This window comes from Ranitomeya imitator, chromosome 2, assembly GCF_032444005.1.
Source record: "Ranitomeya imitator isolate aRanImi1 chromosome 2, aRanImi1.pri, whole genome shotgun sequence".
NCBI classification, from domain to species: Eukaryota; Metazoa; Chordata; class Amphibia; order Anura; family Dendrobatidae; genus Ranitomeya; species Ranitomeya imitator.
In genome coordinates this window covers 270,021,573-270,045,848 of record NC_091283.1, presented here as the reverse complement: position 1 = coordinate 270,045,848, position 24,276 = coordinate 270,021,573, and the positions used below count along the sequence as shown (strand labels likewise).

The 24,276-nt window shown below is 47.3% G+C and overlaps 1 protein-coding gene across 1 annotated transcript in view; it reads left to right on the top strand.

The window, feature by feature from the left end:
* The window catches only part of CACNG4 (calcium voltage-gated channel auxiliary subunit gamma 4), a 39,405-nt gene that overhangs the window by 1,672 nt on the left and 13,457 nt on the right, over positions 1-24,276 (top strand). The window lies entirely within an intron of this gene.

The following is a 24,276-nucleotide window of genomic DNA, read 5'->3' as shown; positions in this document are numbered from 1 at the left end:
CAACGCCACGGTCCACAGGACATAGCGCCACAGGACACAGCGCGACAGGACACAGCACCATGCTCCACAGCACCACGCTCCACAGAACACAACTGTTGTGGATTCTATTTTTGGGCTCCCTCTGGTGGTTACAGATGGTACTGGGTGACTTGTGTTCTCTGCGGTCTCTGGTGTCCACCTGTTCTATCAGGATATGGGAGTTTCCTATTTAACCTGGCTTTCTTGTCATTTCCTCGCCGGCTATCAATGTCATCAGTGTGTCTTGTTACCTCTGCTTCCCGCTTCTGTATTCTTCAGGACAAGCTAAGTTTTTGATTTTCCTCGCAAGACGTCTAGGAATCATCGTAGGCACATTCCCCGGCTACAGCTAGTTGTGTGTTTAGGTTCAGGATCGCGGTCAGCTCAGTTTCCATCACCCTAGAGCTTGTTTTGTTTTTTGTGCTTGTCCTTTTGTGATCCCCTGCCATTGGGATCATGACAGTATAGCCGGCCTAAAAAGTGGTAATCGTATTGGCTGAAGTAGGAGGAAAAGTAGTCTGAGGAAGTTTTTTTGTTTTTTTTTTCCCTCAGAGTTTGCTGCCTAGCCTTAATTGCAGCCTGGCTGTGTCTTACCTCCTCTTAATCCTTGAATGGCTATGACCTCAGCTGTTTATCATGGACGTCCAGACTTTGGCTTCCAGCCTGAATAATCTTGCTGCTAAGGTTCAAAATATACAAGATTTTGTTGTACATGCTCCTATGTCTGAACCTAGAATTCCTATCCCAGAGTTTTTTTCTGGAGATAGATCTAGTTTTCTGAATTTTAGGAACAATTGCAAGTTGTTTCTTTCTTTGAAATCTCGCTCTTCTGGAGACCCTGCTCAGCAAGTCAAGATTGTTATATCTTTCCTGCGGGGTGACCCTCAGAATTGGGCATTTGCATTGGCACCAGGGGATCCTGCGTTGCTCAATGTGGATGCGTTTTTTCTGGCATTGGGTTTGCTCTATGAGGAACCTAACCTAGAGATTCAGGCTGAAAAAGCTTTATTGGCTCTCTCTCAGGGGCAAGATGAAGCAGAAATATATTGTCAGAAATTTCGGAAATGGTCGGTGCTTACTCAGTGGAATGAGTGTGCCCTGGCTGCAAGATTCAGAGATGGCCTTTCTGAGGCCATTAAAGATGTTATGGTGGGGTTCCCTGCGCCTACAGGTCTGAATGAGTCTATGACTATGGCTATTCAGATTGATCGGCGTTTACGGGAGCGCAAACCTGTGCACCATTTGGCGGTGTCTTCTGAACAGGCACCTGAGACAATGCAATGTGATAGAATTCAGTCCAGAAGTGAACGGCAAAACTATAGGCGGAAAAATGGGTTGTGTTTTTATTGTGGTGATTGAGCTCATGTTATATCAGCATGCTCTAAACGCACAAAAAAGGTTGATAAGTCTGTTGCCATTAGTACTTTACAGTCTAAGTTCATTCTGTCTGTGACTCTGATTTGTTCATTATCAGCCATTTCCGTCGATGCCTATGTGGATTCAGGCGCTGCCCTGAGTCTTATGGATTGGTCATTTGCCAACCGCTGTGGGTTTAGTCTGGAGCCTCTGGAAGTCCCTATTCCTTTGAAAGGAATTGACTCTACACCTTTGGCTATGAATAAACCTCAGTACTGGACACAAGTGACCATGCGTATGACTCCCGTTCATCAGGAGGTGATTCGCTTCCTGGTACTGTATAATTTACATGATGTCTTAGTGCTTGGTCTGCCATGGTTACAAACTCATAACCCAGTCTTGGACTGGAAAACGATGTCTGTGTTAAGCTGGGGATGTCAGGGGGTTCATGATGATGCACCTCCGATTTCTATCGCTTCATCTACTCCTTCTGAGGTTCCTGTATTTTTGTCTGATTATCGGGATGTTTTTGAGGAGCCTAAGCTCAATTCGCTTCCTCCTCACAGGGATTGCGATTGTGCTATAGATTTGATTCCTGGCAGTAAATTTCCTAAAGGTCGTTTGTTCAATCTGTCAGTGCCAGAGCATACTGCTATGCGGGATTATGTTAAGGAGTCCTTGGAAAAGGGACATATCCGTCCATCTTCGTCCCCTTTGGGAGCAGGTTTTTTTTCGTGGCCAAAAAAGATGGTTCCTTGAGGCCTTGTATAGATTACCGTCTTTTGAATAAGATTACAGTTAAATATCAGTATCCTTTGCCATTGTTGACTGATTTGTTCGCTCGCATTAAGGGGGCTAAATGGTTCACTAAGATTGATCTTCGGGGTGCGTATAATCTTGTGCGGATAAAGCAGGGTGATGAGTGGAAAACCGCATTTAATACGCCTGAGGGCCATTTTGAGTATTTGGTGATGCCTTTTGGACTTTCTAATGCTCCTTCTGTCTACCAGTCCTTTATGCACGATATTTTCCGTGAATATCTGGATAAATTTATGATTGTGTATTTGGATGATGTTTTGGTTTTTTCGGATGACTGGGAGTCCCATGTTCAGCAGGTCAGGAAGGTGTTTCAGGTCTTGCGGGCCAATTCTTTGTTTGTAAAAGGTTCAAAGTGTCTCTTTGGAGTCCAGAAGATTTCTTTTTTGGGGTATATTTTTTCCCCTTCTACTATTGAGATGGATCCCGTCAAGGTTCAGGCTATTTGTGACTGGACGCAGCCTACATCTCTTAAGAGTCTACAGAAGTTCTTGGGCTTTGCTAATTTTTATCGTCGTTTCATGACTAATTTTTCTAGTGTTGTTAAGCCTTTGACGGATTTGACTAAGAAGGGTGCTGATGTTGCTGATTGGTCTCCTGCGGCTGTGGAGGCCTTTCAGGAACTTAAGCGCCGGTTTTCTTCTGCTCCTGTGTTGCGTCAGCCAGATGTTTCGCTTCCTTTTCAGGTTGAGGTTGATGCTTCCGAGATTGGAGCGGGGGCGGTTTTGTCACAGAGAAGCTCCGATTGCTCAGTGATGAAGCCATGTGCGTTCTTTTCTAGAAAGTTTTCGCCCACTGAGCGGAATTATGATGTTGGTAATCGGGAGCTTTTGGCCATGAAGTGGGCATTTGAGGAGTGGCGTCATTGGCTTGAGGGTGCTAGACATCGTGTGGTGGTCTTGACTGATCACAAAAATCTGATTTACCTTGAGTCTGCCAGGCGTCTGAATCCTAGACAGGCTCGTTGGTCACTGTTTTTCTCCCGTTTCGATTTTGTGGTTTCATACCTGCCAGGTTCAAAGAATGTGAAGGCAGATGCTCTTTCTAGGAGTTTTGTGGCTGACTCCCCTGGAAATTCTGAGCCCACTGGTATCCTTAGGGATGGGGTGATTTTGTCGGCTGTCTCCCCAGACTTGCGACGTGCTTTGCAGGAGTTTCAGGCGGATAAACCTGATCGTTGTCCGCCTGAAAGACTGTTTGTTCCGGATAATTGGACCAGTAGAGTCATCTCCGAGGTCCATTCTTCTGCGTTGGCAGGTCATCCTGGAATATTTGGTACTAGAGACTTGGTGGCCAGGTCTTTTTGGTGGCCTTCCTTGTCGAGGGATGTGCGTTCTTTTGTGCAGTCTTGTGAAGTTTGCGCTCGGGCTAAGCCTTGCTGTTCTCGGGCCAGTGGATTGTTGTCACCTTTGTCTATCCCGAAGAGGCCTTGGACGCACATTTCCATGGACTTTATTTCGGATCTCCCTGTCTCTCAAAAAATGTCCGTCATCTGGGTTGTGTGTGACCGCTTTTCTAAGATGGTTCATCTGGTACCCTTGCCTAAGTTAACTTCCTCCTCTGAGTTGGTCCCTCTGTTTTTTCAGAACGTGGTTCGTTTGCATGGGATTCCGGAGAACATCGTTTCTGACAGGGGATCCCAGTTTGTGTCTAGATTTTGGCGGACGTTCTGTGCTAAGATGGGCATTGATTTGTCCTTTTCGTCTGCATTCCATCCTCAGACGAATGGCCAGACGGAACGAACTAATCAGACCTTGGAAACTTATTTAAGGTGTTTTGTTTCTGCTGATCAAGATGACTGGGTTACCTTTTTGCCGCTTGCCGAATTTGCCCTTAATAATCGGGCTAGTTCTGCTACCTTGGTTTCTCCTTTCTTTTGTAATTCGGGGTTTCATCCTCGTTTTTCCTCTGGTCAGGTGGAGCCTTCTGATTGTCCTGGAGTGGACATGGTGGTGGATAGGTTGCATCAGATTTGGAGTCATGTGGTGGACAATTTGAAGTTGTCCCAGGAGAGGGCTCAGCAGTTTGCTAATCGCCGTCGCCGCGTGGGTCCTCGACTTCGTGTTGGGGACTTGGTGTGGTTGTCTTCTCGTTTTGTTCCTATGAAGGTCTCTTCTCCTAAGTTCAAGCCTCGGTTCATCGGTCCCTATAGGATCTTGGAAATTCTTAACCCTGTGTCGTTTCGTTTGGATCTCCCGGCATCGTTTGCTATTCATAATGTGTTCCATCGGTCGTTGTTGCGGAAGTATGAGGTACCTGTTGTTCCTTCGCTTGAGCCTCCTGCTCCGGTGCTGGTGGAGGGAGAATTGGGGTATGTTGTGGAGAAGATCTTGGATTCTCGTGTTTCCAGACGGAAACTCCAATATTTGGTCAAGTGGAAGGGTTATGGTCAGGAGGATAATTCTTGGGTGGTTGCCTCTGATGTTCATGCTGCTGATTTGGTCCGTGCATTTCATAGGGCTCATCCTGGTCGCCCTGGTGGTTCTCGTGAGGGTTTGGTGACCCCTCCTCAAGGAGGGGGTACTGTTGTGGATTCTGTTTTTGGGCTCCCTCTGGTGGTTACAGATGGTACTGGGTGACTTGTGTTCTCTGCGGTCTCTGGTGTCCACCTGTTCTATCAGGATATGGGAGTTTCCTATTTAACCTGGCTTTCTTGTCATTTCCTCGCCGGCTATCAATGTAATCAGTGTGTATTGTTACCTCTGCTTCCCGCTTCTGTATTCTTCAGGACAAGCTAAGTTTTTGATTTTCCTGTTCCACGTTTTGCTTAATTTTTGTCTTAGTCCAGCTTGCAGATATGTGATTCCTTTTTGCTGGTTGCTCTAGTGGGCTGATATTACTCCTCATGTTCCATGAGTTGGCACATGAGTTCAAGTAATTTCAGGATGGTTTTTTGTAGGGTTTTTCGCTGACCGCGCAGTTCACTTTTGTATCCTCTGCTATCTAGCTTTAGCGGGCCTCATTTTGCTGAATCTGTTTTCATAACTACGTATGTGCTTTCCTCTCATTTCACCGTCATTACATGTGGGGGGCTGCTATTTCTGTGGGGTGTTTCTCTGGAGGCAAGAGAGGTCTGTGTTTCTTCTAATAGGGAAAGTTAGTCCTTCGGCTGGCGCGAGACGTCTAGGAATCATCGTAGGCACGTTCCCCGGCTACAGCTAGTTGTGTGTTTAGGTTCAGGATCGCGGTCAGCTCAGTTTCCATCACCCTAGAGCTTGTTTTGTTTTTTGTGCTTGTCCTTTTGTGATCCCCTGCCATTGGGATCATGACACACAACACCACATAGCGCCACGCTCCACAGCACCATGCTCCACAGAACACAACACCACACATCACCACGCTCCACAGAACACAACACCACACAGCGCCACGCTCCACAGCACCATGCTCCACAGAACACAACACCACACATCACCACGCTCCACAGAACACAACACCACACAGCGCCACGCTCCACAGCACCATGCTCCACAGAACACAACACCACACATCACCACGCTCCACAGAACACAACACCACACATCACCACGCTCCACAGAACACAACACCACACAGCGCCACCTCCACAACACCACACAGCACCACGCTCCACAGAACACAACACCACACAGCGCCACGCTCCACAGAACACAACACCACACAGCACCACGCTCCACAGAACACAACACCACACCCCACCACGCTCCACAGCACCACACTCCACAGAACACAACACCACACAGCGCCACGCTGCACAGCACCACGCTCCACAGAACACAACACACAGCGCCACGCTCCACAGGACATAGCGCCACAGGACACAGCGCCACGCTCCACAGAACACCACACAGCACCACGCTCCACACCACACAGGGCCACACTCCACAGCACCACACTCTACAGAACACAACCCCACACAGCGCCACGCTCCACAGAACACCACTCAGCACCACGCTTCACACCACACAGCAGCACGTTCCACACCACACAGCACCACGCTCCACTCCACACAGTGCCACACCATACAGCGCCACGCTCTACAGCACCACAGGACACAGCACCATGCTCCACACAACACCACGCTTCACACAGCGCCACACTCCACAACAGAGTTCCACGCTCCACACCACACAGAGCCACGCTCCACACCACACTCCAGAGCACACAGCGCCACGCTCCACAGCTCCCAGCGCCACGCTCAACAGCACACAGAGCGACGGTCCACACCACATTCCACCGCACCACACTCCACACCATACAGCGCCACGCTCCACTGCACACAGCTTCACACTGCACAGCACACAGCGCCACACTCCACACCATACAGTGCCACGCTCCACAGCACACAGCATTACACTCCACAGCACACAGTGCCACGCTCCACACCACATTCCAAGCTCCACACCCCACAGCACCACGCTCCACAGAACACAACACCACACAGCACCATGCTCCACAGAACACAACACCACACAGCGCCACGCTCCACAGCACACAGCATTACACTCCACAGCACACAGTGCCACGCTCCACACCACATTCCACGCTCCACAGCACTGCGCTCCACAGAACACCACACAGCACCACGCTCCACACCCCACAGCACCACGCTCCACAGAACACAACACCACACAGCACCATGCTCCACAGAACACAACACCACACAGCGCCACGTGTTATGAAAGGCAATTCAGAATCACAATGGACATGGAGGTCAGAGCACATACAGTGAACTGACAATAACCCAAAATAATAGAACGAGCTATGAGACGTGGGAACTCTGCAGACCGCAATCCCTAAGCCTATCAAACCACACTAAAGGTAGCCGTGGAGCGCTCCTGACCAGAACCTAGGCGCCTCGTCACAGCCTGAGAAACTTGCTAATCCTGAAGATAGAAAAATAAGCCTACCTTGCCTCAGAGAAATTCCCCAAAGGAAAAGGCAGCCCCCCACATATAATGACTGTGAGTAAGATGAAAACACAAACATAGAGATGAAACAGATTTAGCAAAGTGAGGCCCGACTAGCTGAACAGAACGAGGATAGGGAAGATAACTTTGCGGTCAGCACAAAAACCTATAAAAAACCACGCAGAGGGGACAAAAAGACCCTCCGCACCGACTAACGGTACGGAGGTGGTCCCTCTGCGTCTCAGAGCTTCCAGCAGGCGAGAAAAACCAATAAAGCAAGCTGGACAGAAAAATAGCAACAAAATAACATAAGCAAAACTTAGCTTTGCAGAGCAGCAGGCCACAGGAATGATCCAGGGAAAAAACAAGTCCCACACTGAAACATTGACAGGAAGCATAGATCAAAGCATCAGGTGGAGTTAAGTAGAGAAGAGGCTAACAAGCTCACCAGATCACCTGAGGGAGGAAACTCAGAAGCTGCAGTACCACTTTCCTCCACAAACGGAAGATCCCAGAGAGAATCAGCTGAAGTACCACTTGTGACCACAGGAGTGAACTCTGCCACAGAATTCACAACAGTACCCCCCCCTTGAGGAGGGGTCACCGAACCCTCACCAGAGCCCCCAGGCCGACCAGGATGAGCCACATGAAAGGCACGAACAAGATCGGGAGCATGGACATCAGAGGCAAAAACCCAGGAATTATCCTCCTGAGCATAACCCTTCCATTTAACCAGATACTGGAGTTTCCGTCTTGAAACACGAGAATCCAAAATCTTCTCCACAATATACTCCAATTCCCCCTCCACCAAAACCGGGGCAGGAGGCTCAACAGATGGAACCATAGGTGCCACGTATCTCCGCAACAATGACCTATGGAATACGTTATGTATGGAAAAAGAATCTGGAAGGGTCAGACGAAAAGACACAGGATTAAGAACCTCAGAAATCCTATACGGACCAATAAAACGAGGTTTAAACTTAGGAGAGGAAACCTTCATAGGAATATGACGAGAAGATAACCAAACCAGATCCCCAACACGAAGTCGGGGACCCACATGGCGTCTGCGATTAGCGAAAAGTTGAGCCTTCTCCTGGGACAAGGTCAAATTGTCCACTACCTGAGTCCAAATCTGCTGCAACCTGTCCACCACAGTATCCACACCAGGACAGTCCGAAGACTCAACCTGTCCAGAAGAGAAACGAGGATGGAACCCAGAATTGCAGAAAAACGGTGAAACCAAGGTAGCCGAGCTGGCCCGATTATTAAGGGCGAACTCAGCCAAAGGCAAAAAGGACACCCAGTCATCCTGATCAGCAGAAACAAAGCACCTCAGATATGTTTCCAAGGTCTGATTGGTTCGCTCGGTCTGGCCATTAGTCTGAGGATGGAAAGCCGAGGAAAAAGACAAGTCAATGCCCATCCTACCACAAAAGGCTCGCCAAAACCTCGAAACAAACTGGGAACCTCTGTCAGAAACAATATTCTCTGGAATGCCATGCAAACGAACCACATGCTGGAAGAACAAAGGCACCAAATCAGAGGAGGAAGGCAATTTAGACAAGGGTACCAGATGGACCATCTTAGAAAAGCGATCACAGACCACCCAAATGACTGACATCTTTTGAGAGACGGGAAGGTCAGAAATAAAATCCATAGAGATATGTGTCCAAGGCCTCTTCGGGACCGGCAAGGGCAAAAGCAACCCACTGGCACGAGAACAGCAGGGCTTAGCCCGAGCACAAATCCCACAGGACTGCACAAAAGCACGCACATCCCGCGACAGAGAGGGCCACCAAAAGGATCTAGCCACTAACTCTCTGGTACCAAAGATTCCAGGATGACCAGCCAACACCGAACAATGAAGTTCAGAGATAACTCTATTCGTCCACCTATCAGGGACAAACAGTTTCTCCGCTGGGCAACGATCAGGTTTATTAGCCTGAAATTTTTGCAGCACCCGCCGCAAATCAGGGGAGATGGCAGACACAATTACTCCTTCCTTGAGGATACCCGCCGGCTCAGATAAACCCGGAGAGTCGGGTACAAAACTCCTAGACAGAGCATCCGCCTTCACATTTTCAGAGCCCGGAAGGTACGAAATCACAAAGTCAAAACGGGCAAAAAACAGCGACCAACGAGCTTGTCTAGGATTCAAGCGCTTGGCAGACTCGAGATAAGTCAAGTTCTTATGATCAGTCAATACCACCACGCGATGCTTAGCTCCTTCAAGCCAATGACGCCACTCCTCGAATGCCCACTTCATGGCCAGCAACTCTCGATTGCCCACATCATAATTACGCTCAGCAGGCGAAAACTTCCTGGAAGTGGTCCCTCTGCGTCTCAGAGCTTCCAGCAGGCGAGAAAAACCAATAAAGCAAGCTGGACAGAAAAATAGCAACAAAATAACATAAGCAAAACTTAGCTTTGCAGAGCAGCAGGCCACAGGAATGATCCAGGGAAAAAACAAGTCCCACACTGAAACATTGACAGGAAGCATAGATCAAAGCATCAGGTGGAGTTAAGTAGAGAAGAAGCTAACGAGCTCACCAGATCACCTGAGGGAGGAAACTCAGAAGCTGCAGTACCACTTTCCTCCACAAACGGAAGATCCCAGAGAGAATCAGCCGAAGTACCACTTGTGACCACAGGAGTGAACTCTGCCACAGAATTCACAACAGCCACGCTCCACAGGACACAGCACCACGCTCCACAGAACACCATACAGCACCACGCTTCACACCACACAGCACCACGCTCCACAGAACACCACCCAGCACCATGCTCCACACCACACAGCAACATGCTCCACACCACACAGCGCCACGCTCCACAGGACACAGCACCATGCTCCACACCACACAACACCACGCTCCACACCACACAGCGCCACACTCCACAACAGAGTGCTATGCTCCACAACACACAGCACCATGCTCCATACCACACAGAGCCACGCTCCACACCACACTCCACAGCTCCAGGCGCCACGCTCAACAGCACACAGCATTACACTGCACAGCACACAGTGCCATGCTCCACACCATACATCGCCACCCTCCACAGCACCACACTGCACAGCACACAGTGCCACACTCCACACCATACAGCGTCACGCTCCACAGCACACAGCGTCACACTGCACAGCACACAGTGCCACACTCCACACCACATTCCACAACACAGAGTGCCACGCTCCACACCACGTTCCACAACACACAGCGCCACGCTCCACACCAAACTTCACAGCGCCATGCTTCACACCCCACAGCGCCACACTCCACACAGCACACAGTGCCATGCTCCACAGCAGACAGCTCCACACCACACAGCGCCATGCTCCACACTACACTCCACACCACACAGCGTCATGCTCCACATCACACAGCCCACAACACAGCTCCACGCTACCCAGCACAAAGAGCCACACTCCACCGCATTCAGCCCCACGCTCCACAGCACACAGCACCATGCTGCTCAGCACACAGCACCACACTCCACATTGCCACAGGACACAGCACCACGCTCTACATCACACAGCGCCAAAGGACACAGCACACAGCTCCACACAGTGCCACAGGATACAACATCATGCTCCACAGCATAGAGCGCCACAGTCTACACTACACAGTTCCACACTCCACACCACACAGTGCCACACTCAACACCACACAGTGCCACACTCCAAATTGTGCAGTGCCACACTACACACCACACAGTGCAACTCTCCACATCACACTGTACCACATCACACTGTACCACGCTCCACATCACTCTGTACCACGCTCCACATCACATAGTCCCACGTTCCACATCACACAGTGCCACAGGACCCTTAATGCTTCCCCCACCCCTGATGGGTCAGGTAACAAGCTCTGGCCACTACTTCTACCAATATTATTATTCTTTTCACACACAAAAAATCAACAAAAGTAAAAGAGTGGCGTACTTTAATGACATAATAGGGGGCAATATCAGAGCTAGATGCAGGAATCACCCATTGTTTCCCACCTGTTTACACAACACCGGGGACTCAGCCACATTCATCTCTGACCTCCTACACATGATGTTACGTGTTACGGAACCACTCAGCACCCAGAATATGTTGTGCAGTTATATGTATGTATAATAGGTTCCATGTGAGACGCATCAGCCCACAGGCTGCGCCCCTGGGCAGAGGGGACACGATATTCCCCTTTTGTCCGCCCCCCACCTTTGTAATTCCCACAGTAAATATCGGCAGGCTCCGGCCACCTGCGGCTATTGTAATGTATGTCTTGCCTGCCGCTTTTCTATTGGCCTGCCCTCTGTATCTGTGTGATATATTCTGTGTCCTGTGAGTAAAGTGTTGTCAGACTGGAAATACCTGGAGTAACAGTGATCTTTTATATGTGCCCATGTAACCAAGCAATTCCAGCCAGCGTCCTTCATTCAGACTCCAGCCAAAGCAGAGTGGACCTGAAACACGGGGTGGTACTGAAAGAGGTACCCCAGATTGGTAGACCCCATTACAGAGAGGCATTACGTCCCCTATATAAGGCCCACCCTCCTCACAGTGACACACCAGGCACACACATACTGTGCTCCTTCGTCTTAAAGCAACATCACTCTTGGTTAAAATCTACACCACAATACAAACAAAACTGCAGGAGTTAAAAATCCACCCCTCCCAAAGTCATGTCCTCCTCCGCTTAGTGCTCTGGAGGTTTCTTTACATGTCAATCATAAAGATAGTCATGGACACTTATATAGCTGCACTACACTGGGGCTGTTTTGACCATCCTTTGATGGATAACAGAATGGAAACCAATATGACACCATTATAGTTAAAAGGATTCATCTGACGACGGGACCAATACAGCTTGTGAGAGAACTAATGGTGTTCCTGGTAGCATATTCCTGTACTGATGATGGTTCTGGTAATGTAATCATGTACTGATGGAGGTTTTGGTGCTACATTCATTTACTGAATTTGGTTCTGGTGCTGCATTTATGTACTAAAAGTGATTCTGCTGCTGTATTCATGTACTGATGGTGGTTCTTGTGCTTTATATTTTGATGGATGTTCTGGTGATATGTTCATGTACTGCTGGTTGTTTTGGTGCCATATTCATGTACTATTTGTGATTCTGGTGCTGTATTCATGTGCTGATAGTGGATCTTGTGCTATATTCATGCACTGATAGGGAGTTGTGTGTATATTCATTTACCGAGGTTGGATCTGGTGCTGTATTTATGTACTGAAAGTGGTTCGGTTGCTGTTCATGAACTGTTGGTGGTTCTTGTGCTGTTTTCATATACTTATGATCATTCTGTATTCATGTACTATTAGTGCTTCTGGCTCTGTATTAATGTACTGATATATATTTTTTGTTCTGTATTCATATACTGATGGTGGTTATGGTGATATATTCATGTACTGATGGTGGTTCTGGTAATATATTCATGTATTGATGAGGGGTTCTGGTGCTGTATTCATATACTGATGGTGATTCTGGTTTTGTATTTATGTACTGATGGTATTTTTAGTGCTATATTCATTTACTGAAGGTGATTTGGGTGATATATTCACAGTATGATGGTCTCTGCAGCCCCTCATATAGTATGAGGTCCACCACAGCTTACCTGTCACTATGTTGTACGTCATAGCATCCCCACATTGTATGGTGTCCACCACCGCCCACCATACACAGTCTGATGTCCCCCAGAGCCCCTGACATAGTGCGTTAATCTCACCATCTGACTCCCAAATAATATAACAGAAATTTAAAGAAAGCTTATATTCACATAATCTGGGCTCCCCATCCACCACAGCCTGTGTCTACTCTATAGGGACTGCAAGACTCCAGAAAGTGGCAATGAGCCCTGCAGCAAATCAGCAGTCACCAACAGCCTGATTCGCTTACACTTCCTACAGACATCCGAGGTTCATCTAAAAGGGATGTGAGAACTATAGCTTATTAGTGGCTACTGATAGGCTGCAGTGCTCACGGGGAATGATGAGGTCATGTGAACCTCAGGAGACCGCAGGAACGAAAGGTGATTATCTGATATTTTTATATTTTTATTTTACAACATACATTTGGGAATATAGTATTTAAGAGTGGTTTCTCTGAGTTATGAACAACCCCTTTAAATAACGATGAAACACTTTATCTTGTCTATGTAAGCAGAAGAGATGCAGAAGCTCCTGGACATGGAGTCCTCCTCATGTGTGCCAGTATACCATTTAGCTGTATCAGTAGAAGACGTGTTGTATCTTCCCAGTCTAGAAGGAGGACGGTTGTCCATAAAGTGTATGACATCTGTAGGGTGACACCGACGAGATGGCTACATTCAGAGCAGAACTTCTCCACCGTCTGACCTGATACACAGTGACATGTGCCGTCCAATGAAACCTCCTGTGTCCGGAGGCCACAGCCACATACTGACCTTTATAGACGACTAGTGAATAACTGGAGTGAAGATGTGGAGAAAGTAGGAGACCATGTAACACAGACAAGTAACAAGTGTCAGTGGAAGCCGCGATGCTCTGCAGGAAACGAGCGCGAACCATTCTGAACGTGGTGGTGTAATGTAGGAGTGACGGCTGCCACCACCACGATCCCCCCAGCAGAGGGGAGAGAAAGGCCAAAAAAAAAGAGACAGAAATATGAAGATAAAATACGAAGCCTGGTGAAGAAAAAGGACGAAGACAGAAGGGAGTGTTCCCCCCTAGATCCCCCCGCAGGGCGATTATCTCAGGTGTGAACAGTGCTCCATGTCACAATGTAACCATGTCCTCCACAATCCTCATCCCGTAGAAACACTTGTCTGACGTTGTGAGATGTGATTAACTGCTCCTGTAAATGAAGCCTTCACCTCAACTACCGGAGGCGTCATCACTGCACCATCTGCTACCCTAGACCACCAGGGATGTTATCATATACCCGTCTACTACACTAGACCACCAGGGATGTTATCATAAACCCGTCTACTACCCTAGACCACCAGGGATGATATCATTAACCCGTCTACTACCCTAGAGCACCAGGGATGTTATCATAAATACGTCTACTACCCTAGACCACCAGGGATAATATCATTAACCCGTCTACTACCCTAGACCACCAGGGATGATATCATAAACCCGTCTACTACCCTAGACCACCAGGGATGTTATCATAAACCCGTCTACTACCCTAGACCACCAGGGATGTTATCATAAACCCGTCTACTACCCTAGACCACCAGAGATGTTATCATTAACCCGTCTACTACCCTAGACCACCAGGGATTTTATCATAAACCCGTCTACTTCCCTAGACCACCAGGGATGTTATCATAAACCCGTCTACTACCCTAGACCACCAGGGATGATATCATAAACCCGTCTACTACCCTAGACCACCAGGGATGATATCATAAACCCGTCTACTACCCTAGACCACCAGGGATGATATCATAAACCCGTCTACTACCCTAGACCACCAGGGATGATATCATTAACCCATCTACTACCCTAGACCACCAGGGATGTTATCATAAACCCGTCTACTACCCTAGACCTCCAGGGACGATATCATTAACCCGTCTACTACCCTAGACCACCAGGGATGTTAGCATTAACCCGTCTACTACCCTAGACCTCCAGGGATGATATCATTAACCCTTCTACTACCCTAGACCACCAGGGATGTTATCATTAACCCTTCCACTACCTTAGTCCATAAGGGATGTTATCATTAACCCTTTCTCTACCCTAGTCCATAAGGGATGTTATCATTAACCCTTTCACTACCCTAGACCACCAGGGATGTTATCATTAACCCTTCATTTACCCTAGACCACCAGGGATGTTATCGCTAACCCTTCCACTACCCTAGAAAACCGGGGATATGATCATTAACCCTTCTACTAACCTAGACCACCAGGTATGTTAACTGACACTTCTGCTAACGTAGACCACTAAGGATGTTATCATTAACCCTTCTACTACTCTGGACCACCAGTGATGTTTGCATTAACCCTTATACTACTCTAGACCACCAGGGATGTTATCATTAACCCTTTATTTACCCTAGACCAACAGGGATGTTATTAACCCTTGCACTACCCTAGACCACCAGGGACGTTATCATTAACCCTTCCACCAGCCTAGTCCATAAGGGATGTTATCATTAACCCTTTCACTACCCTACCCTAGACCACAAGGGATGTTATCATTAACCCTTCATTTACCCTAGACCACCAGGGATGTTATCGCTAACCCTTCCACTACCCTAGACCACCAGGGATGTTATCATTAACCCTTCTACTACCCTAGACAACCAGGGGTGTACCATTAACCCATTCATCACCCTAGACCACCAGGGTTGTTATAATTAACCATTCCACTACCCTAGACCACCAGTGATGTATCATTAATCTGCGATATACTATAGGCCCTTCACGATGAGGCATGTGGTAGGATTTATCGGGGTCTTTGGTGCTGCTAACAGTTCTGCAGACATTATTCATCCTGGTGATGTCACCAGCTCCAAGCAACAGAGAACATGACGATGACGGCGAGAGAAAAGCCGGAGCCGGGAGGGGAGAAAATGCAAATATCAGAGTCAGGCTGCAGTGATGGGGGCAAGGGATTGTGTCACAGGGACCACCGGTCATCCTCGAGATATGTGCACTGTGCCCCTGTCTGTAGACCCCCACCCACAATGTAAGGTGACTCTACAGCACACTGTGTGCAGGACTATCAGCAGGGGGCACTGTGCAGAGTATCACTACTATATATAGACCCTATACACACTGTGCAGAACCCTCAGCAGTGCACTTTCATTTTCTACAGATTTCTCGCCTCTTGAATGCTAATTGGATGGAGCAGATCAGGCAATGTGTATTTATGTAATGAGGGGGTGTGGCCCCCAGATGCTCCGCCCTCTATAGGGGTGTACTGAATTATTTCCTGACTGCAGAGGATGCCGCTCCTGAGATTGCAGTGAATGGAAGTTGGAAATTATTTGCACAAAAAATTTTGAAAGTTTTTTGACAGCAGAAAACTAAAATCTTGCTGGAGCCGAGCTGTGTCCTCCACCTGTGGACATGTCCCATCAGATGGCGGTCCGTGTATGTGGAGTACACACGTGAGTCATCATCTTCTCCTGTCCCCGTCGGTCACTTTTCGGATGAGAGTTCATTAGACCTGACAGCCATGAGCAGCCGCTGCACACTTGTGTATGAGAAGTGGCATTTGGTGAGGGGTTGGGGACAGGCGTCCGCCGGCAGGAGCGTCCCCCCGTCACCTCATTAGGAGCCTGGTTACCCCCGAGCTTCAGTCCCATCAGAGCCCGTACGCTACAGACAGGTCTGCTCCCTGACATCGTCCATGATGACACAGACTCCTGGAGAAGTCTACTGCAGAGAGTCACTGATAGGCTCGGACTGGCCGACAGGAGAGCAGGAGGATTCCCTGGTGGGCCCCCATGCAGGGATGGACTATGGACAGACAAGGGCATCATCTCAACATTCATTAATCAAACTACCGCAATACGTAGGACTAGGAGTACATTTGTGAGAGAGGGCATGTCACTGAACAGTGGGCCACTGTTGTGAATTCTGCTCTTGGGCTCCCTCCGGTGGTTATGAGTGGTAGTGCTGCTGTCTTTGGATCGCAGCATTTATCAGGTGTGTCCACTTATTGCAATTTGGACTGGGCTATTTAGTCTTGCTTGATCCTTTAGTCAGTGCCAGTTGTCCATTGTTTTTGGAGGATTCTCATCCATTCCTGGTCTCTCCTGTTTTGCTGTTCATTTCAACAAAGATAAGTTCTGGCTTTGTTTTTGCTGTCCACATGCTGTGGACCTTATTGTTCAGTGAATTTTCATGTTTTGTCTTGTCCAGCTTTGTCTGTGAAGGATTTTTTGCAGCCAAGCTGTGTCTCTGGAGATGCAGATATACCCTCCATGTCTTTAGTCAGATGTGGAGATTTGTATTTTCTGTGGTGGATATTTTCTAGTGTTTTAATACTGACCGCATAGTACTCTGTCCTATTCTTTCTTTTTAGCTAGAATGGCCTCCTTTGCTAAATCCTGATTTCAGTCTGCGTATGTCATTTCCCTCTCCTCTCACAGTCAATATTTGTGGGGGGCTGTCTATCCTTTGGGGATTTTCTCTGAAGCAAGATAGTTTTCCCGTTTCTATCTTTAGGGGAAGTTAGTTCTTAGGCTGTGTCGAGGTGTCTAGGGAGTGTTAGGTACATCCCACGGCTACTTCTAGTTGCAGTGCTAAGTTCAGGGTTTGCGGTCAGTACAGGTACCACCTTCTCCAGAGTACGTCTCATGCTGCTCCTAGGCCACCAGATCATAACAGTACAACTGGCCAACAATGAGTTAAATGCATCTCAGAAGAAGGGAAGGAAAGTGCTGAGCCATTTTTTTTCCTGCAGTCTGTTTTGTCTTTCCTTCCCTCTTTTCCTCTGGGTGGCTCAGGAGTTTGGCGCTGGCATGGAGGTTCAGGAATTGGTTTCTCGTGTGGACCAACTTGCTGCTAGAGTACAGGGTATTTCCGATTATATAGTTCAGACTCCGGTTTTAGAGCCTAGAATTCCAACTCCTAATTTGTTTTTTGGGGACAGGTCCAAATTTTTGAGTTTTAAAAATAACTGTAAACTGTTTTTTGCTCTGAAACCCCGTTCTTCTGGTGATCCCATTCAGCAGGTTAAAATTGTTATTTCCCTGCTGCGTGGTGATCCTCAGGATTGGGCATTTTCCCTGGAATCTGGGAATTCTGCTTTGCTTAATGTAGACACCTTTTTTCAGGCGCTAGGGTTATTGTATGATGAACCTAATTCAGTGGATCATGCAGAGAAGACCTTGTTGGCCCTGTGTCAGGGTCAAGAAGCGGCAGAATCGTATTGCCAGAAATTTAGAAAATGGTCTGTGTTGACTAAATGGAATGAGGATGCCTTGGCAGCAATTTTCAAAAAGGGTCTTTCTGAATCCGTTAAAGATGTTATGGTGGGGTTCCCCACGCCTGCTGGTCTGAGTGATTCTATGTCTCTGGCCATTCAGATTGATCGGCGCTTGCGCGAGCGCAGAGTTGTGCACACTGTGGCGTTGTCCTCCGAGCGGAGTCCTGAGCCTATGCAGTGTGATAGGATTTTGTCTAGAGCTGAACGACAAAGATTCAGGCGTCAGAATAGGTTGTGTTTTTACTGCAGCGATTCTGCTCATGTTATTTCTGATTGCCCTAAGCATACAAAGAGAATCGCTAGTTCTGTTACCATCAGTACTGTACAACCTAAATTTCTGTTATCTGTGACCTTGATCTGCTCATTATCGTCATTTTCTGTCATGGCATTTGTAGATTCAGGCGCCGCTCTGAACTTAATGGACTTAGAATTTGCCAGACGCTGTGGTTTCCCCTTGCAGCCTTTGCAGAACCCTATTCCTTTAAGGGGGATTGATGCTACACCGTTGGTTATAAATAAACCTCAGTTTTGGACACAGCTGACCATGCGCATGGCGCCAGCCCATCAGGAAGATTGTCGTTTTCTGGTGTTGCATAATTTGCATGATGATATTGTGCTGGGTTTTCCATGGTTACAGGTACATAATCCGGTGTTAGATTGGAAATCTATGTCTGTGACTAGTTGGGGTTGTCAGGGGGTTCATGGTCACGTTCCTTTGATGTCAATTTCCTCTTCCCCCTCTTCTGAAATTTCTGAGTTTTTGTCAGATTTCCAGGATGTATTCGATGAGCCCAAATCCAGTTCCCTTCCACCGCATAGGGACTGTGATTGTGCTATTGACTTGATTCCAGGTTGTAAGTTCCCTAAGGGCCGACTTTTCAACCTGTCTGTGCCAGAACATGCCGCCATGTGGAGCTATATTAAGGAGTCTTTGGAGAAGGGGCATATTCGGCCATCTTCTTCACCATTGGGAGCAGGTTTTTTTTTGTTGCCAAGAAGGATGGCTCCTTGAGACCCTGTATTGATTATCGCCTCTTGAATAAGATCACGGTCAAATTTCAATACCCTTTACCCTTGCTTATTGATTTGTTTGCTAGGATTAAGGGGGCTAGTTGGTTTACTAAGATTGACCTTCGAGGGGCATATAATCTTATTCGTATTAAGCAGGGTGACGAATGGAAAACTGCATTCAATACGCCCGAAGGCCATTTTGAATACCTTGTGATGCCATTCGGACTCTCTAATGCCCCATCTGTGTTCCAGTCCTTCATGCATGATATCTTTCGGAGTTATCTTGATAAATTCATGGTTGTATATTTGGATGATATTTTGATTTTTTCTGATGATTGGGAGTCTCATGTGAAACAGGTCAGGATGGTATTTCAGATCCTCCGTAATAATGCTTTATTTGTGAAGGGGTCTAAGTGCCTCTTTGGAGTGCAGAAGGTTTCTTTTTTGGGCTTCATTTTTTCTCCCTCATCTATAGAAATGGATCCAGTTAAGGTTCAGGCCATTCATGATTGGATTCAGCCCACATCTGTGAAGAGCCTTCAGAAATTCTTGGGCTTTGCTAATTTTTATCGTCGTTTCATTGCCAACTTCTCCAGTGTGGTTAAACCTCTGACCGATTTGACGAAGAAAGGCGCTGATGTGACGAATTGGTCCTCCGCAGCTGTTTCTGCCTTTCAGGAGCTTAAACGCCGATTTACTTCTGCCCCTGTGTTGCGTCAGCTGGATGTTTCTCTTCCATTTCAGGTTGAGGTTGACGCGTCTGAGATTGGGGCAGGGGCCGTTTTGTCTCAGAGGTATTCTGATGGTTTCTTGATGAAACCGTGTGCCTTCTTTTCCCGGAAGTTTTCACCTGCGGAACGCAATTATGATGTTGGCAATCGGGAGTTGTTGGCTATGAAGTGGGCATTTGAGGAGTGGCGACATTGGCTTGAGGGGGCCAAGCACCGTATTGTGGTCCTGACTGATCATAAGAATCTGATTTACCTCGAGTCTGCCAAACGACTGAATCCTAGACAGGCTCGATGGTCCCTGTTTTTCTCCCGTTTTGATTTTGTGGTCTCGTATCTTCAGGGTTCTAAGAATGTTAAGGCTGATGCCCTCTCTAGGAGTTTTTTTTCCTGATTTCCCTGGGGTTCTTGAGCCGGTCGGCATTCTGAAGGAAGGGGTGATTCTTTCTGCCATCTCCCCTGATTTACGACGGGTTCTTCAGGAATTTCAGGCTAACAAACCTGACCGCTGTCCAGTGGGGAAACTGTTTGTTCCTGATAGATGGACTAGTAAAGTGATTTCTGAGGTTCATTGTTCTGTGTTGGCTGGCCATCCTGGGATTTTTGGTACCAGAGATTTGGTTGGTAGGTCCTTTTGGTGGCCTTCTTTGTCGCGGGATGTGCGTTCTTTTGTGCAGTCCTGTGGGATTTGTGCGCGGGCTAAGCCTTGCTGTTCCCGCGTTAGTGGGTTGCTTCTGCCTTTGCCGGTCCCTGAGAGACCTTGGACGCATATTTCTATGGATTTTATTTCAGATCTTCCGGTTTCCCAGAGGATGTCTGTTAGCTGGGTGGTTTGTGACCGGTTTTCTAAGATGGTTCATTTGGTACCTTTGCCTAAATTGCCTTCCTCTTCTGATTTGGTTCCGTTGTTTCTTCAGCATGTGGTTCGTTTGCATGGCATTCCGGAGAATATTGTGTCCGATAGAGGTTCCCAGTTTGTTTCTAGGTTTTGGCGGGCCTTTTGTGCTAGGCTGGGCATTGATTTGTCTTTTTCTTCCGCATTTCATCCTCAGACAAATGACCAAACCGAGCGAACTAATCAGACTTTGGAGACTTATTTGAGACGCTTTGTGTTTGCTGATCAGGATGATTGGGTGGCTTTCTTGCCATTGGCCGAGTTTGCCCTTAATAATCGGGCTAGTTCTGCTACCTTGGTTTCGCCTTTTTTTTGTAATTTTGGTTTTCATCCTCGTTTTTCTTCAGGGCAGGTTGAGCCTTCTGATTGTCCTGGTGTGGATTCTGTGGTTGACAGGCTGCAGCAAATTTGGGCTCATGTGGTGTTGTCTCAGGAGGAGGCTCAGCGTTTTGCTAACCGTCGTCGGTGTGTTGGTTCCCGGCTTCGGGTTGGGGATTTGGTCTGGTTGTCTTCCCGTCATGTTCCTATGAAGGTTTCTTCCCCTAAGTTCAAGCCTCGGTTTATTGGTCCTTATAGGATTTCTGAGATTATCAATCCAGTGTCTTTTCGTTTGGCCCTTCCAGCCTCTTTTTCCATCCATAATGTTTTCCATAGATCTTTGTTGCGGAAGTATGTGGTGCCCGTTGTTCCCTCTGTTGATCCTCCGGCCCCGGTGTTAATTGATGGGGAGTTGGAGTATGTGGTTGAGAAGATTTTGGATTCTCGTTTTTCGAGGCGGAAGCTTCAGTATCTGGTCAAATGGAAGGGTTATGGCCAGGAGGATAATTCTTGGGTTGTTGCCTCCGATGTTCATGCTGGCGATTTGGTTTGTGCCTTTCATTTGGCTCGTCCTGATCGGCCTGGGGGCTCTGGTGAGGGTTTGGTGACCCCTCCTCAAGGGGGGGTACTGTTGTGAATTCTGCTCTTGGGCTCCCTCCGGTGGTTATGAGTGGTAGTGCTGCTGTCTTTGGATCGCAGCATTTATCAGGTGTGTCCACTTATTGCAATTTGGACTGGCTATTTAGTCTTGCTTGATCCTTTAGTCAGTGCCAGTTGTCCATTGTTTTTGGAGGATTCTCATCCATTCCTGGTCTCTCCTGTTTTGCTGTTCATTTCAACAAAGATAAGTTCTGGCTTTGTTTTTGCTGTCCACATGCTGTGGACCTTATTGTTCAGTGCATTTTCATGTTTTGTCTTGTCCAGCTTTGTCTGTGAAGGATTTTTTGCAGCCAAGCTGTGTCTCTGGAGATGCAGATATACCCTCCATGTCTTTAGTCAGATGTGGAGATTTGTATTTTCTGTGGTGGATATTTTCTAGTGTTTTAATACTGACCGCATAGTACTCTGTCCTATTCTTTCTTTTTAGCTAGAATGGCCTCCTTTGCTAAATCCTGATTTCAGTCTGCGTATGTCATTTCCCTCTCCTCTCACAGTCAATATTTGTGGGGGGCTGTCTATCCTTTGGGGATTTTCTCTGAGGCAAGATAGTTTTCCCGTTTCTATCTTTAGGGGAAGTTAGTTCTTAGGCTGTGTCGAGGTGTCTAGGGAGTGTTAGGTACATCCCACGGCTACTTCTAGTTGCAGTGCTAAGTTCAGGGTTTGCTTTCAGTACAGGTACCACCTTCTCCAGAGTACGTCTCATGCTGCTCCTAGGCCACCAGATCATAACAGGCCACCACTCTCCTTGTTACTGGTGGGCCCTTGGCACCCCATTCCGGCACTTGGAGAAATGGGGATGGAGACTGTGGGACAAGATGTCTCAGGACGGCAGCATTCACAGCCATTGGTGTAGGACTTCTAGATGTTCTAGGTGATGCATATTCCGGTATGTTTGCACCCTCAACACTGGGCCCCAAGAAATGTTCCTCAGGGAAGTCAGGAACCTGATGGGAGCAGTCAGGACGCTTCCTAAGAAAGGGAGGTAATATATCACTGGAGCAGAATGTCTACGCCTCTGGTCTCCACCTACGATGACTATGACTCTACGTCTTCTGCTCCCATCTCTAGGTCTTCAGGGTCCTTTATATGTACAGATATCTGACCAAGTTCTGTCCAATCAGACCAAGATGGTCGTGTGTACTGTATGTGGCCATTTGATCTGATTGAAATCTGTCTCGTCTCCCAGAAAATTGAAGCACTTAAACAATCCACCAAGAAGGCATGATTACCTCCGATGGGAGGTGAGTAGATTTAGTGGTGCAAATGGCAAACTCAGTCCAATGTCATCATTGGTCTGATTGGTTAGATATCTGATTGTGTAAACCAAACTTATTACTGTTAGGGAGATCTTCAATCATAGTAGGGTCTTCAACTGAGATGGTTGTGAGGTCCTCCACCGTAGTAGGGTCTTCTATTGAGATGGCTGTTAGGTCCTCTATCATAGTAGGGTCTTCTACTGAGATGGTTGTGAGGTCCTCTACCATAGTTGGTTCTTCTATTAAGATGGTTTTGAGGTCCTTTACCATAGTAGGGTCTTCTACTGAGATGGTTGTGAGGTCCTCTACCATAGTAGGGTGTTCTACTGATATGGTTGTGAGGACCTCTACCATAGTAGGGTCTTCCACCAAGGTGGTTGGATCTACTGATGTCTTGTTCTTCTACCATGATAGTTGAGTCTTTTCCTAAGGCAGATAGCTATCTTATTCCGATGTATCAGTCTTCTACCATAGAGTCCTCTACTACAAGAGCTTGGTCTTCTACTCCTATATCTGAGTCTTCTAAAAAAGTATTTGGGTCGTTTACCAGGATGTTGGGGTATTTTACTATAGCAGTTAGCTTTTCTATACCGATGTCTTGATCATCTGCTACATGCCTGGGTTTTCTCAGATGGTTGGATTTTCTGCCAAGATGGTTGTGTCTTCCTCTATGATAGTTAACTCTTCTTTTCAGATGTCTTGGTCTTCCACTGTATCAGTTGAATCTTCTACTCTAATGTCTGGTTCTCCAACAAAGATAGTTGGGTCTTCTACTAACATGGTTGGGTCTACTGATGTCTTGTTCTTCACCCATGATTGTTGACTCTTTTATCGCAATTATCTCTTCTACTCCAATGTCTTGGTCTCCTACCATAGTGTTTGCGTCCTCTACTACAAGGGGGGTGGGTGTCATAGAGAAAAAGTAAAGGCACTTTGGTAGCACAGAATGACTGTTCAAAACAAGTACAGGCCCTGTAACGATGATGCATCTGGTGGGATTTATTGGGGATCTTTGATGCTACTAACAGATCACCTCATTACCAAGTCCCGCCGCTCGGGGCTTCTTGGTGGCCAATGATTTAAATACACCTTTATACTTGCTTGGTTTCCATATGTCTGTGCCCTACTCTGGCTTTGAGCTGTCAATCACAGAAGAGGGGGTGGAAGTTGAGGGAAAACAAGCAGGGATGTAGGTGTATTTCAATAATTGGCCCTGCCGTGAAGCACCAAGAGGTGGAACTTATTTTGAACAGTCATCCTGTGCTGATAAAGTCCCTTTAAAATCCGTAGGACATCTTCAGAAGAAAGACGAGCTGACACTTCAACTTCCTTTGAAGTTGAATAACGGACCGACAGATGATGCCTTCCATGCCATGTTTGATCT